At 43.7% G+C, this 13,265-nt stretch overlaps 1 long non-coding RNA gene across 9 annotated transcripts in view; it reads right to left on the bottom strand.

Moving 5' to 3' along the window:
* The window catches only part of LOC132663541 (uncharacterized), a 39,965-nt gene extending 34,896 nt beyond the window's left edge, over positions 1 to 5,069 (bottom strand). For all 9 annotated transcript variants that reach the window (XR_014135936.1, XR_014135939.1, XR_014135938.1 and 6 more), the window contains exon 1: positions 4,564 to 5,069. This is a non-coding gene — a long non-coding RNA (uncharacterized LOC132663541). The remainder of the gene's footprint in view (positions 1 to 4,563) is intronic.
* Between the last annotated feature and the right edge of the window lie 8,196 nt (positions 5,070 to 13,265).

Genomic DNA, 13,265 nt, shown 5'->3' with positions numbered 1-13,265 from the left:
CATCGTTGTGAAACAGTAAAAACCATCTGCCATCAAATGCCTCATTCTGACATTTTCCATCTCTTTTTCATATCCGGTCCCATCACTGTCCACAGGATAATTGTTTTCAGATGATGGGAATGTATTAAATGGCACACTAACTGAAAGAGTGGGGTGTGTGTCCGTGTGTGTTTTATGATCAGCTCTTCAAAAGAGGGTGTGACAGATGTCATCTCCAGGTACAATGCCCTGAAGAGACTTACTGACACAGAACAACCAATCGGCGCAATGAATCATGGGACAAGATGGTGCCTCTAATGCAGGAGGACGAACCCTTTTGTCTAGATGAGTAGATGTTAAAATGTGAGTCCCCTGGGTGGCTCAGTTGGTTAAGTGTCTGACTCTTGATTTCAGCTCAGATTTCATGAGATCAAGCCCCACTTTGGACTCTGTGCTGACAGCACGGAGCCTGCTTGGGATTCCCTCTCTCCCTCTCTTTCTGCCCCTCCCCCACTTGCTCATGCGTGTGCTCTCTCTCTTTCTCTCTCTCTCTCTCTCTCTCTCTCAAAGTGAATACATAAACATTTTTCAAAAATAATTTTAAAAGTGGGATTCCCCTATTTTTTTCTCAGTGGGTGTGCTCTAACAATGTTAGAATTTATGACATTAATCATAGCTACAATTTTCATTGTAAATATGACCTGGTTTTTATTTGAAGTATTTTATAAGCATAATTTCTAATCGTGTCAATAACACTTCAAAGCAGGTTTATTGGATATCACTTCATAAATGAGAAGTTAAGTCCCAGAGATTCATCAACTTGCCCCCAGCAATGCAGTTATTAAGTGGCGGACTTGAGATTCACGTCAATATCAATGAGCTCTGAGGCTCGTAGTGTGTTAGTTTTAAAATATCTCTACAGGGGCGCCTGGGTGGCGCAGTCGGTTAAGCGTCCGACTTCAGCCAGGTCATGATCTTGCAGTCTGTGAGTTTGAGCCCCGCGTCAGGCTCTGGGCTGATGGCTCGGAGCCTGGAGCCTGTTTCCGATTCTGTGTCTCCCTCTCTCTCTGCCCCTCCCCCGTTCATGCTCTGTCTCTCTCTGTCCCAAAAATAAATAAAAAACGTTGAAAAAAAAATTTAAAATATCTCTACAAATGCTTCGATACTTCTCTCAGCAAAGGCGGACGCTAATTTTTGTCCCCTTAAAAGTACATTGTGCTTAGCAGCTCGTTTCTAATAAAGAGAATATGGCAGAAGGCGGGTGTGTGACTCCCAAAATTAGGTCAAGCCACTGTGGCTTCCCGCTTGCTCTCCATCTCTCCTCAGTTCACTCTGGGGGAAGCTGGCTGCCATATCATGAGGACACTCAAGCAGCGCCATGGAGAGGCCCATGTGACAAGGAGCAGAGAATTCCTGCGACAGCCCTGTGACAGAGCCACCTTGGAAGCAGATCTTCCAGCCCCAGCCAAGCCCTCAAGTGACCACAACCCCAGCTGACATTGTGACTGCAGCCTCGTGAGACACCATGAGCCAGAACCACCCAGCGTGGCCACCCTAAATTCTGATCCACAGAAACCATGCAATAATTCTTTGCTGTTTTAATCTGTTAAATGTATGTGAAATTAGATCACTGATGCGCATGTTTTTCTCCTAAATCATATTCCCTCAAAAGCAATTCCATTTGCCCTTGTGTGTCCAACGGCATACAAAATTAAGTGGGACAGGGACATAAAAGCCCCTTTCCATCCTTCTCTGGATTCGACACATTTGAAAACATTTATCAAGTGCCCTGTCTGATCACCACGCCTGTACAAAGAATCACAAAGAGCTGAAGTTGACTGTCTGTGTTTGAATCCATTTGCCCATAGTCCAGACCAAAGACACAAAGCAGTGTTGAGTTCTTGACTGGGAGTTTCAACCTTCCAAAATTTCCAAACAATAAAAGAGAAGGTCTCATCCCACTAGGCCTTGAATGTTATGGCAAGACCCTTTGTACTGGACTGGTACCACTTGACTAAGAGGCTTGGAGACTGACCACTTGTGATCAGTAGAACACTTCCCCCCGGATGGGATAAATGACCCCCGCGTGTCTCTCAAACTCCCACTGAAGGCCGAGGAAATTTGGGCCAGACATCCCCATGCTCAAGACTCTCTCAGTGCTACCTTTGCTCCTCTGGGGCTGGGCCCAGCCCTTGATAAAAACACCAAAATAGCCTGAGAAATGTACACGCTGCAAGTGAACTTGCTACCACAGACAGAATCCGATATGACACAGCCAAAAAGTTCAAAGAGCCTGGACAAGTTCCCAAACTTTATCAGGATTTCTGAGACATCCAAACTCATTCTTCCTGTGACTGCTTTTCCAGTGCTTAGAAGTTCTTGCACGGAAGATTAAAAATGTGGAGGTTTTGCCTCTTTATAGAACTGCAAATAAAATATCCCCAAGAGAAGGTCTCCTTAATGAATAAACACATGACTTTCATTTGCCTGGCTCTGCAAAAGTGCTTTTAAAGTAATCCAGGCGAAATCTCCGTAGACCACCACTCGCAGGCTGTTGGCTCCCCCCCAGTCTTAGCATGAGGATAACACACACCATGGTTTTTCCCTTTCTTTTTTTAATCAAATGCATTACACCATGCTATTTCTCCTGGGGCTGGGTTTCTCCAGATGGTTTTCCAGCACCACTGTGGACTCCATTCAGAAGGAAATGGAACAGAGTTTCCCAGTGTAGTGCCTTAAATCAGTTTGTTTTTCCCAGGTCTCTGTGCATGCTGACCTCACGTTTCACTGCGCTCTGAGAGAATTGAGTCTCTGTCACACCACACTGGATCACGCAGGTCTGGGACTATACATTAATGCCAAAATGAAAGTAGCTTCCTTTCCTCATGGTGGGGCAGGAAGAGGGAGGCGGCGAATAACCTAAGGCCAAAACAATGCCTTGAGCTTCTTTTGTGCTAGATTCAAAGTAGCCATTTAATAGTTAGCTCAAACCATAAAATATATCTAGGTAAGATTTTTTATGATTCTGTCCAGTTTGTAACCGTCTCGCCTTGAAAATCCTATGACAGCACAAGTAACACAGCAACCTGTTCATTCTGCACGCACCCCCCACCCTCCATACCAACAGCTCCAGACTAGTCCCAGGCAAAGCTCACGCCTCTCTTTCCTCCAGGATGACCGTGGGCCCTAAGTGAAAATCTCCCTTCAGCAGCTGAAAGTAACAGTGGACCCGTACCCTCTCCTCAAAATCCATTACGTCAAGCCCAAAGCACAGAAGAAACCCTTCCTTCTGGTGACATACATACACAGTCCCTGACATCTCCAGAAGACAATTCTTTTTTTTTTTTTAATTTTTTTTTTTTAACGTTTATTTATTTTTGAGACAGAGAGAGACAGAGCATGAATGGGGGAGGGTCAGAGAGAGGGAGACACAGAATCCGAAACAGGCTCCAGGCTCTGAGCTGTCAGCACAGAGCCCGACGCGGGGCTCGAACTCACGGACAGTGAGATCATGACCTGAGCCGAAGTCGGCCGCTCAACCGACTGAGCCACCCAGGCGCCCCTCCAGAAGACAATTCTTATCTGCATTGATATTAGGCTAATAGATAACATCAACAGACAGCGCCGTTTATTAGATAGTTACACTGTGCTGTAGGTATCGTGTTAACCCCTCATAACAATCTGTGAAGTGGGCCCCTGAAGCTGGCGGTGGGGGTGGGGGGGTGGGGAACGGGGGAGGTTATATAATGTCTCCAAAGCCACGGAGTTAACAGGAAGTTGAGTGTAAGGTGCAGGGAACATAAACCTGAACAAGACACGGGTGAAGAACAAAAGGGTAGACAGCGAAAATTCCAGCGCCCTATGATAGATCCCAGAGTAGAGTCAGGTGGAAACTGCTGTCCCAGAAAAGGGTGTGAATAACTGGGTCGGGTGCATGGATGGGAAAGGGAGAGAGGAGAAGTTCTCAGAAGCCGGGATGCTTGAGCTGGATCGTGAACACTGAGTAGATGTTGACAAGGCTGACATGGAGAAAGGGCATGGCAAGAGGCTGGAGGCGTATTCTAGACAATGACACATCATGCCTCGAGGCCCAAAGAACGTAATGGGGTTCAGAACTGCACATGGCTTGGTTCTATGGGAGCACAGTATATCTGAAAGTAGAGAACGGAGTGAAAACACCGTCAGGTGCCCTGAGATCAGATTTCAAAGGCTTTTTATGCCCTCCTAAGGGTTCTGCACGTACACCGTGGGTGACAAGCATGCTCTCCGAGGCAGTCACTATAAATCTGTGTCTCGAGAAGTTATCTCTGGAAACAGCATGAACTTGAGGCAGGGTGACCAGTTGTTTGTTTTAAGGAATCTGTAACTGAGACTGAGAGGAGGGAGAAATACATAATATATTTAGGAGGAGACAAGATAGCGCATGCGAGCGCGGAGGCAAGGCAATTAGTGGTGGAAAGCAAGTTGGATTCTAGGGTAGCGGCAATGCTGCGGGGTGGATGGTAGCAACCTAAAGAATGCAAGGGAAAACAGTGCCGTTTTTGTTGGGGGCGGGGGGGGCATGTAGAGTCAAGGTTGTATTACATTGCGTTTGCTGTGAAACACTGACACCTTCCATCGGAACACCATCAGGAGGTCCCTCTGAGAGAATCTGGAAGGTACTGGCCGAGACAGAGCAATCAGTCTGATTCTGAAACCCTTCAGGAGGAAAGCTGACACCCGAATCTTTCGCATCCCTTGAGAGCAGAGTAGAAAGGATCTGTGCGAAACCTGCATCACTCGATGGAGGACGGGGAGCGCTTGGAGCAGAAATCCCCTGCTTTCGCAGCCATCTTCACTGTCCTGCTCCTGTCTCAGCCCCTTAGCCAGACGCTGCGGTCAGGAATCCTCGGTGCACTGAAGAACGACACCCAGGTAGGACCCACAGCCCCTCTGCCCAGCCGAAGCCTATACTTGGAAGCAGAGACGCTGTAGAAAGGTCTATAGTTCAACTCAGTGTACATGAATTTGGCACCTGTCATGTACCAGTCGCTGCACAGAGCATTGCGACTCGGAGCCAAGGCCACGATCCCTGACCTAAAGGAGTTCCCAGACTGTGCAGAAGAGGCGAAGGGTGGGAATAAGTGAAAAAGAGGACATGGAGGGAAAGCAGGTCTGGAGGAGCACATTAGGGGATAGAGTCCTCCTTGTCCAAGCTCAACCTGACCTAATCCTGCTCACAGTCAAAGACACACCCAAGGCCTGGAACCCGAGACACAATCAGAAAAACTTTCATCGTCATACCAAGGTGGCCAAAACATTTATTGCCGCGTGTTTCTCCTTCATGACGTCCGTGGTATTTATCGCAGGCAAAATCACTTAACCACTTGGTGACCATTTACCTCATTTGTCTCCCCAAGCTGGCCTGGGTATATCTTGCTCGTCACCGTATCCCCTTTGCTTGGCCTAGTTCTGGGTACCGAATTGGTGCTTAGGAAAACACTTGTTAAAGGGAAAGCTTCTAGGGGAATTGAGGGAGGAAAGAGACCGCTTCTTAGGCAAATGGAAGAATATCGTGCCCCTTAAAGGCCAGCCAGCCCCCTCCCCCGGCAGACAGATGCCAAGGATGTAGCATTTCACAGGTCAGACTGGCTTCTCAAGTCCTTTCTTCTGGCCTGAAATTTCTCACAAAGATTACCACTCTAAGCAGTAAAACTTAGGAATCCGCCTTGAAACAAACATACTCTAGTAAATATTATTCCTCTCCCTGGGATGCATTCCCCATTTATTTCTCCTCTTGGATTTTCATTCCTGAGACTTTATCCTCTCAATGCTTTCTGCCTGTAAATCATCTGTGTCCATTTCAAAGGCTCCAGCTATCCATGACCGCTGGAGAATTACAATGGAACGCAGCTCTTGACTCTGGCCCCTCTGATTCTTGCATGCTGTCCTGGTAATGTGGCTCACTGAGAACAACATAGAGCCTCTGTGGATTAGGTTGGAGCCCAGCTTGCACGGGGGTGAGCTCGTGTGCAGGTGGACTTCTAGGACCTGAAGTATAGCACAGGGGAAGCGAGAAGGCAGAATTAGCTGACATGTGAAACTTTATTCTGGTTTCAGACATGCTCCATGAAGGCGAGGCATGCAAATTGCCCATCTTTGTTGAGACAGGGCCTCACCCAGCACTTGGCATAGAGTAGGCCGTCGGCAAATGTTTGGTGAACTGAACTGAGCATGTACCACTACCTCAAAGGTTCTAGACATCTGTCTATGGGACCAAGATAGCAAATATCTGAGATGAAATGAAAATTTTCATCCCTAAAAAGCTTATACGGTACTACAAGGCCATACTTCAACTGGTGGAGCCAAGAAAGTTAATAAGCTTTCCACCAAATGTCTTTTGGCTCCAAAGAATGTAGAGTGCCCCAACACACACACACACACACACACACACACACACACACACACACACTCTTAAGTAAGTACATGCACGCACCCTCAGGGAACATGAGAGTTCCAGATAAAGTATGTTCAAGCAAAGGTAAAAATCGGTAAGAAAAGTGAGTGCTGCCTATTACAGGTACTGAGAACGAGCTGACGGCAGCCAGACTCTAGCTCGTGGATTTCCTTTCTCCACTCCCCTTCTCTGCATGACCAGCACATGCTTAGCTTCCACCACAGAGACTCTCTTGACCATTCTCACACTTAGGTGTGCTGCTTTCTTAGAACCACGACAAACGTTAAGTCAGGCGAAGGGCCAAACAAGCGGGCTCTAGAAAGATGATGCTAGTTGGTGAACCCGTGAGACAGGCGCTTAATCTCATATGCCTTTCATCTTCAGAACCTACCAGATGCTAAGTGCTTCCTCTCACTTTGTCTAAAATCCAAATGACAGGCCACACAGAGCATTTCCTCCTCCCAGCTGACCTCACTCACCTTCTACCACTCGTCTGTGCTCACTGTGCTCCACATACACTGATCCTTCTTCAGTCCCTCGAACAAACCACACGTATCCCACCCCAGGGCCTTTGCAAGTGTTGTGCCTCGTGCCCAGCCTCCCTTGCCCACTTCATGTGACTGACTGCTCATCGTTCAGGTGGAAGGTCACTCGTCTCCTCCCCAGAGAGGTGCCTCCCGACCACTCCATCATCCCCTGGACACCGGTTACTCTCTATTATACTGTGCTGATAGCACATAGAGCTCATCATCATTTAGAATAATGGTATTTGTCGATTTACTTATTTATTCTCTGCTTATTTTCCCCCACTAAGTTGTGAATTCCATAGAAGCACCAGCCTTGCCTTTTTCTGTTAACCTCTGTAACTCCAAACTTTGGTAAAGTGTTGGGTACATAATCAACTCTCAGCGAAGGTCTGTTGAATGAATAACTTAAGAACAGATATTTATGTGATGATATTGACAAATGTGTTCTCTAGATGAGTTAATATATGTAAAATACTCAAAAGAGTGCCTGGAGTATAGAAACCACACAACATGCTATATTTTATTACTATGGCTGCACTTGGGGTGGGGTGGGGGGTTCTTATTAGTTTCCATTCCCCTCTCAGACACCTAGTTACAGCTTTTTTTCTACCCCCCTCTTATCAATCCTTTCTTCCTATCCCTCCCTCTATGCATGTGGTCGAAGAATTCCTCATATTCACTGATGGGCTAAGAAGTATATATGGGACCACTACTTTTTTTCTTAGTGTTCCACATATCACATTGGGATATTATCACACCTTACAGATCAGATATTTCCTTTAAAATCAGTGCTAAAGACCCAGCTTTGGCAAAAGTCTAATAATTACCTAACTCTCCTATATTCACTAAAACTATGCATCTACAAAAAGAGCAAAATAAGTAACATTTGTCTTGCTCCAGCCCAGTCCAAGCTTACTGTGTGTTATACCCTCTCTACTTTCCTGGGTAGCCTGTGCCCTCATTACATGATCTTTCCCAGCTATCCCATTGGAATTCACTTTTGAAAATGAATCTTGTATCAGTCATTTACTATTTAGTAAGAACTTTAGTCAAAGTGCTACATCTGTAGAAGTACTTGTCTCTCATATCTCATTTTTAAATGGTAAAATGAAAGGAAGTCACTGAAGAAGAAATTTCAAGAATCTGTGAGCATATAGGGCAGAAAATATTTGGGAGGAGTGAAGGGAAATTTTTGACTTCTAAATGAGTCATCACTGACCCATCCAACAGATATGAAAAGCCAACGTGGGTCCATGTTTCCTCAGGTGTCCTTAGGTTTTTTGATATTTCAGAGACAACACCTTTGGGTAGAATTCTTTCTAAGGGATTGCCGAATTTACTAATTAAAATCATGCTAAGTGTACTCATCAGATGGGATGGCATCCCATCATCTATAGCCCTTTTACAAATATGTGAGAAAAAAATGACTATAAACTCAAAAGGTCCTAAGATACTTTTAGCTTGTCCCAAACACTGCATTTTCTCCCTGCTTATATTCAGAGATAATAATAGTTAACAAGCTTATTTTGGAGCAGTCTTTCCCTTTCTTCTAGCTATGGGCCCATCTGTTCTGCATATAAATTTGGCCTCTACCTCCACATCATTACATTGTGAAACAGCGCTGTCTGTGACTTCGCTGCAGCACGCAAGAGATTTCATTGTGAAATTCTCTCGTGGGTGGAGTTGTCTGTTTCAACTCTAGCACATTCTCTGGCTATATAAGCTGAGATGGAATCTAGGATTTAGACAAAGTTTCTTATAAATTTGGTTTACTCAACAAACACACATAAACCCCCTCTCCTCTCCCCAGATGTTTCATCAGGATGGATGAAGCTCCTTGCTGAATAGGTCTTGGCCCTCCCCAAGGAGCATTCTAGAACAAATAAGGAGATGCACACCTACCCTATAGTGCTGACCCCTGGAGTAGGTAAACTGTAGAACAAAAATCATTTATATTCACTAGTCAGCCTCCCTCTCCTTTAAATTACAGGATAGAAAGGACCTTAACATAGATTCTTGGGTTCATTAAGAATGTCACACAATCTTGTAACAGGAGCTTGGAGACCATCTAAATCTTCTCAGTCATAGATGCCAGCCGCTCTGTCACTTCTCTGAGATCATCTGCTTTGTAAGTGGCAGGTCTGGACTCCAAACCAAGTTTCTGCATCCTTGCATTCAGGGTCCTTCAAAAGCCAAGTATTCTTGGGGTTTTTACTGCAGAGAATATATATATAGTTTGTCAATGCCACCTCTACAGAGCAGGAAGTGAAACAGAAAGTTAGATCACTCTCTAGAATGTTCAGGCAATTCAGGCAAGATGAGAGGATTATTTTCCCTCTAACTGATAAAGAAAAGTCAACTCATGCGAACTCCAACCAAGAAAATGTAAGGCTTTTATGTTATTTATCTATTTATAAGAAAGTTAATACACTTCGAGAAAGGTACTACAAAATGTGAAATCTCCTGAATATAACTGGTCTCATGGTCATCGTTCCAGGAAGAATATTTGCCTTTCTAGCCCTCAGCTCCTTTTTGCATTGCGTTAGTCCTAGCAAAAGGGAACATTTCCAGTTCCCGCTCACAGCGCAGAATGCCTTCCTTGGATGCTTGCACTTCCAGGTAAGATTTAAGGCCCAGAAGCAGACTCCAATGAATATAGAAACCACACACTCACTGGAAAGTTCTTACTTATGCAGGGACTACACCATCTACAGCCAAGGGAAGGTAAGCATGGTTGTCTTCTTCCACTGCCTGCAGGAGAGGTCTTAGGAGGTGCTACCTCAACACTGTGGACTGCAGAAAGTGATTTTCTTCTCTTTCCCATCCTTCTCACCCCTTCTCAGAAGTAGAGCCCCTTCTAAACTAGAGGTGGAAGTGGGGATCACCAGCAGGAACAGGCTGTATCTGACTTACAGGTGGTATTCACTTTGGGGTTTTGAAACAGAAATCCAGAACAAGGCAATTCCTGAGTTCAGCTTTTTCTTGTGAGCAGGTCCCTCCTCTAAAAATTCATATTCTCTACTTTCAACCAATTCTTCATTCCCTAAGTCTAAGTCACCCATCCTTAGGCCAATGGGTGGCATAGCTCTTTGCCTCATCTAGGGAGAACCATAATTTCTAGTGATCATTCACTCACTCACTCAACAACTATTGTTTAACAATCATACTCTTTGTCAAGCACAAAATAGACACAGTCCTTGACCCTACAGTGGCTTCTAGAGACAGACAATAAACAAGGACAAACACTAATATAGTATGTATTTTATATTGTAGACATATATATTATTAAATATTATATTTCATATATTCATATATTTCATATATTCATATTTCAATTATATATACACATGCATATTCACCCTCAAAGCCTGTATTATATATGTATGGCTCTCTCTATATAATATTAAATTATGATATGTGCTATAAGAATAATTTTTTAAGTTTTAGGAGAAAGAATAACTGAGGAAATCCACCTTATATTGAGCGGTGAGGAAAAGGAGGGGACTCTTCATCTAAGACTCACAGAGTGAAGCGGATGAGAAGAAGGATGACAAGACCAGGCAGTGGGAGCAAGATGCACACAGATCCTGAGGAAGGAGAAAGTGCTTGAACCACTTTCTGACCCTTATCGAGATCATTCCTCCTCCTTCTATGGTTCTCCATATTCTTCCCTTCTTTCCCCGTACCCCTCTCAGCATTTTCTCTGGGCTTTCCTTGGGTATTGATCTAGATCTCTTAGCTCCTTTGAGTCTAAGGACTCTTGAAGGTGTCTTCCAGCCATGAGCTCCTTATTCCAGCCTTTCCCTATGAAAAGTCCTCTCCAGCTCAAGGGTATTCAAGAAGACATTATTTTGCAGAGAAACTTTTCTTAGTAGTCTTCTGGATGTGAAACAGGTAAATGGCCTGGTCTTGGCTGAGGACAAAGCTTCTTTACACACATCGTTGTGTGCAAGGAGAACCCATTTCAAAGGGCCATGAAAAGACAGCTCTTTGGAACTGCCTACATATGGAGATATGGAGAAAACCCAAACACGTGAGTATAGACAGATGGTGGCTTTCTTTCTTCTTTTTTTTTTTTTTTTCCTTTCTTAAGTAAAAGAAAACTTCAACTAAGAAAGCTTTCCTCAAAGGTTCTTAATCTGGGAACCTATAGAATAAAGATCCAAAAAGATCATCAGAATCTATGAACACCCTAAAAATTACATGCGAAAATTTTCTCTATGTCTTGTATGTGAATTTTTCTGCAGAATAGGGGTCCGAAAGTTTCACTGTGTTTCAAAGAGGTCCAGTGGTTTGTGTGAAAACCTGACACTTAAAGAAAAAGATGTTGTTCTGCAGGAAGACATTCTAGCCCTTGTCACTTCCTTCATGCATACCTCTCCTGAAATCCCCAAAGGGATTCCATGAAGCCCCCAGGACTCTGCAGAGCACAGTTTTTAAGCTCTTGCTATAAGAACCAGCTAAATAAAATCCTAAAATCAAGAGTTTCGAACTGTTTTTTGTCCATAGACATTCCCTTCAACATCTTTGGATGGCATATTGCAGGCGTGCCAAAATAAGGAACTTATAAAGCACTTAGGGGAGACTAATGTTTGCTAGTAGCTTGGGGACTTTCGCTCAATCCTTTGTCTAGAAGCAGGCTAGTTCATTCATGAAAATAGGTTAAATATATACCCCAGACACATCTCTTAGTTAACTACAATAGCAGGAATTAATGCATCTTCTGAGTCAATAATACCTAAATATTTTAACTTCTCTTAGAGTTAATTTTTTTTAAAAAGCTGTTTTATAGTCAAATAAAAATTTTACTTCAGTCCTAAATATACAGAAGATAAAACATGAGGATGAGGGGGAAACATAGGATAGTGTTGATCAGGTTGATACTACCCAAATGATAAGAAAGACCATCATGATCACTTTGATCATTTTAAGCATTCAAAATATTTATCTAAAAAGATTTTGAGATGCGAGGCATATGCAAAATGTTGGTAGCAGTCTGGGTTCTTGATGGCAAACAATAGAAATAGGCATTGATTGACTCAAACAAAACAAGGGATTCATCAAATGGGTATTAGGTATCTCAAGGAACCTAGGAGAAGCCCAGAGAACAAGAGTTGGAGAGAACCTAGGAAGGCAAAGGACAGCCACCAGAACTATCTCCTTACTGCATGCCCAATGGCACCAGAGACAATGGACACTTGCTGTCATCACCGCTCCACCAAAAACCCCTCCAGTCCATGGTGCTGGACACTAGTCTCTGCAGCTGCACCCAGGACTAGTCTCCAACAACCCTGATCACAAAGACCCTCTGGAGATTCAATATCTGACTCAACTTCCACCCATCCGGGAATTCCTTCCAAAACAGGAAACTATTGGGATAGTGGGCAGTTAAATTTTTTTCTTCCAAAAGTCCTTAGCAATATTACACTAGAAGATGTGAGTGAGGGGGTGTTTGGGTGGCTCAGTTGGTTGAGCTTCTGGTTTAGGCTCAGGTCATGATCTCATGAGTTGAAGCCCCACATCAGGCTCACTACTGCCAGCCCACAGAGCCCACTTCAAATCCTCTGTCTCCCCCACTCATGTTCTTTCTCTCTCTCTCTCTCTCTCTCTCTCTCTCAAAAATAAGTAAACATAAAAAAAGAAAATGTGAGTGAGGATATAGATGTGGTAAGAAAAAGAACATTTTATGATCTTCACATGGCACTAGGATCTCTTCTAGGAAGCAGCCATAAGTTGAGTTCAATACCTTGTTAATTGCCAAGGTGGAAGGTAAGGCTTGTAAACCTCTCTGGGCCTGAGCCAGGCCTTACAGGAGAGGGGTCATCATGCTGCATAAAGAAAGGAGGCCAGCTGGAGCTGGGACCATCTTTTATTTATGATTTCTATTCCCAAAATACCTAGCTCAAAAGAGATATTTGTACATCTTTAATTGATTTTATTAGTAGTAGAATAAGCTACTTCTGGTCAAATATCAACTAATTTTCTTCTTTCTCCATCATCTCCTTACAGAAGATTATATCCATTTACATCATTTGTGGGATTTCTCTTTCTTGTAAGTATTGTAAATCAAACCTCAAACCACTAAGGTGGATAGGTCAGGGATCGAGAGCTCCATTTTCCAATAAATGCACCCAAGAATTAAGCAATGGAACCCGTGAAATTTAAAAATCATGGAATTCTATTCAGCTCTACAAGAGAAAAAAATTCTGCCACTTGCAACAACATGGATGAATCTGGAGGACATTTGGCTAAGTAAAAAAAAGCGAGACAAAGAAAAACAAATACTACGTCATTTTACTTATATATGGAATCTAAAAGAATCA

This window comes from Panthera onca, chromosome D4 (genome assembly GCF_046562875.1).
Source record: "Panthera onca isolate mPanOnc1 chromosome D4, mPanOnc1 haplotype 2, whole genome shotgun sequence".
In the NCBI taxonomy this organism is placed as follows: domain Eukaryota; kingdom Metazoa; phylum Chordata; class Mammalia; order Carnivora; family Felidae; genus Panthera; species Panthera onca.
The sequence above is the reverse complement of the archived record's forward strand: the minus strand, read 5'-3'. Positions and strand labels throughout refer to the sequence as shown.